At 36.3% G+C, this 3,309-nt stretch overlaps 1 pseudogene across 1 annotated transcript; it reads right to left on the bottom strand.

Moving 5' to 3' along the window:
* Window positions 1-528: 528 nt before the first annotated feature.
* LOC308567758 (large ribosomal subunit protein uL22 pseudogene) lies at window positions 529-1,097 on the bottom strand (annotated as a pseudogene). Its single transcript has one exon. The product of its transcript is annotated as a large ribosomal subunit protein uL22 pseudogene (transcript).
* Between the last annotated feature and the right edge of the window lie 2,212 nt (window positions 1,098-3,309).

Here is a 3,309-nt window from a genome sequence, read left to right as displayed (position 1 = left end):
TAGCTTATTGAATCATAATGCAAGTTTTAAGCAATGTCAAAAGTGGCTGACGGCATCTCATGGGGAATTTTGTCCATTGGATATCTGCGACTGATTTCACATGCACCATGGTCTATGTCAGTAGTTTTCAAAAGGTATCTTCCTAAGAAACACCTGAATTGCTTATTCAAAAGATATTTGTCTACGCTCCATTTGAATAGATCCTAATGTCGTGCTTCTGAAAACCAGCTCAGTGTTTGTTTTTTTACACATGGGCTCAGATAATTGTGGCATGATTATTGTAAAGGTCATAGTTTGAGAAACATTGATTTTACTAATTAAACCATACCATCCAGACAAGATGTAGAAGGAAAGAGAAATAAAGATGGAGAGAAATATTATAATGGCATGAATTTGGGCATTAGGAATCATATATATGTTTTATTTTCTTCCTTACTCTTATCCTTATAAGTATTCATCCAAAAGTATTTTATAGTTGTGCCCTTGAATAAAAAGTTGTGTGTTTGTGTTTTGTTTTTTTTACTTTTATTAGTATTTATTTTCTGTTGAATTTACTCCCAGCCGTAAGTTTTGTTTCTTCAGTTTCTTCTGGCTCCCCTTTTTCTTCTGTGCAACCTCCTCTTCTGGCTTAGGAGCAATCTGCCCTTTTCAGCAGGATCATCTCCATGTGGCAGGAGAGCTCCTGTGGGGGTTAATCCACCCATGAGCTCTGCAGGTTCTACGTCGCATCTTGGGAGCTTTGTTCACTGGATGTGCTCAGTGACCAGAGAAACTACATCTGAACCCTTAAGTTCAGCATTGCTCTCTATGGTTTTAAGCATGTGCAGCAAAAATTCAGCTCTCCTTTTGGGCAACTGAGCCTATGTCCGGCCCCACTGTTTGGCCTGCGCACACCTGCCAACCCCACCATTGTAACAACAGACTGGCACACGCTTCTGTAAAGGGACATCCTTCAGACACTTGGTAGCTTTTCAAAGATACACACCCTTGATGGCCTGGGCGGTTTCACGAATGTTCCTAAAGTGAACACGAAGGTTTGAACCTCTTGATTTGCATGGTTTTGTGGGATTTTCTGGGTCAAGTGAATAGCGACCCATTTTCAGAGGGCACCTCTGGCCGCTTTCGGGGAGAGGACAACGTTGTGTTTCAATTTACACAATGTCTTTGTGCTATAGGTTGTGTTTGTTTCTTCTCCAACTCAACAATGACAATGAACGTATATGTTACTTGACTGTTCCAATTATTTCTCGGTGTGCTCTTAACACAGTTTATATATTCATTCAATCTGCGTGTCCTCTAACATTCCTCTGTACAAGCAGTGCTGCAACAAGCATGGCCTCCTATAGGAACTTTGAGAGTTTCTTGGTGCAGGAGTAGAACTACTGGTTCATAAGGTATTATATCAATTGTCTCCTATATTTAGCAATATTTTCACTAAGGGAATGATTGATGCAAAGTTAGTGCAAATCTTATCCATTGTACCATTATTTATAAGAGAGAAAATCTTTCCAGGAAGAAGAAATTCCATGCACAAACGCAGGGAAAAGTAAACATTCATGGCTCAGATCTCCAACAGGTAAAAAAGTGCATTTATCTGAAGGCTGCAAGTGGTTGAGATTTTAAGAGGTGCAGGTTGAATTTGAGCTGTAAATAGTTTTGTAGAAAATAGGGATACCCATAATGATTTCTACCAGGAGAGCATCACAATGTGATTTTTGATGTTCTATAGCTATTCTCCTGAGCAGTGGTTTGGCTGGATGGAAGAAAGAAATATCTGTCAATAATAAAAATAAAAATAATTATTACACATACATAGAATGACAACAACCACAACTAACATTTATTGATCCTTTACTATGTTTCAGAGCCTATATACTGAACAAACATAATGTATCATCTCAATTAATTATTGGTCTAACCCAGAGAGATAGTTATTATTTCTGTATCTTACAAATAGGAAACATAGAGAGATGAAGTGATTATATCCAGGGTATTCTAAGGCTTATACATTTTTCAATGTGAGGGTACTTTAATAAAAAAAAGAATAAGAATTATAATCCAAAATTAGGCAAAATCAATTTATATTTCAGATAAGAAAATTAAACAAAATAAATTATAAATTTTACAAAGTTAACAAATATCCCCAAATAAAAAAAACACACACCTGTTTGTATTAAAATCCATATTCTTTCCTACTAAGTATGAAATTTTATAACTCTACAGTGCCTTTTCCTACATTTCGGGCATAGATAATCTATATTAACTTCAAGTGACAATTTCTAATGATTTCTACATAAATAAGAGAAAAATATTCAGTTTTCCCCCTGTGGCATAGCTGTTCAAAATAATTCACTAAAATCACTAATAGATTAGAATAATTTTTAAAGCTCAACAAATTTGTTTACTGTCAAATTGGGAAATCTATATGAGTTTTTTCCTATGGGAGTTGTGTGGTTTGAAAATGCCAAAATTCACATTCTTAAGGCAATAGAACTCAATCTCTGCATCTTTTAATCATGAGGCTTGGTAAATCAGCCAAAGGCAAGGATCAGTGAACTAGGACAATTTCTACAGTAGAAATGTGCTGTAGACTGAATATTTGTGTCCTTCCAAAATTTATGCATTGAAACCTAAGGCCCAATGCTGTAGTATTAAGAGGAGGCCTTTTGGGAAATGCTTAGGTCATGAAGATGGAGCCTTTAAGAAGAGGATTAGAACTTTATAAAAGAAACCACACAGAACTCCCTAGCCCCTTTCACCACTAAGGAAACAACAAAGGCCACCATCTGTGCACCAGAAAATAGTTTCTCACCAGACACTGAATCTGCTGGTGTCATGAGTTTGGAATTCCCAGCCTCTGTAACTATGAGGAATAAATGTTTGTTATTTATAAACCACTCAGTTTGTGGTATTTTGTCATAGCAGCCTGAAGGGATTGAGACACAAGGCTATCAGCATCATTATTATAAGTGGAATTGACTGTAAATCAATTAACTATATGCCAGTAAACCAACTAAATGCATCTCTAAGTCAACTTCTCTTTAAGCTGGATCCCCAAAATTGTTTTCTGCCACTCCAGTGCCACACAACACAAAGGAGAGTGAGACAGAAGTGAAGTCAGGGTGAAAAAATGCAATGGTCTTAACCAATTTGATTAAAATACAGTTTTTTGGAATTTTTATATAAACATATCACTATGTGGAACACATTACTATGACCAGGACCCTGGAAAAGTCTATGCAATTCAGTGTCCTTGAAGCAGTTTCAATGGATTTATGGCAAATCTATTTCTGTTTGTAACTAATTCCT

This window comes from Miniopterus schreibersii, assembly GCF_964146895.1.
Source record: "Miniopterus schreibersii genome assembly, chromosome: 1".
In the NCBI taxonomy this organism is placed as follows: Eukaryota; Metazoa; Chordata; class Mammalia; order Chiroptera; family Miniopteridae; genus Miniopterus; species Miniopterus schreibersii.
Note: the sequence above shows the minus strand (reverse complement) of the source record. Positions and strands in the feature narration are given on the sequence as shown.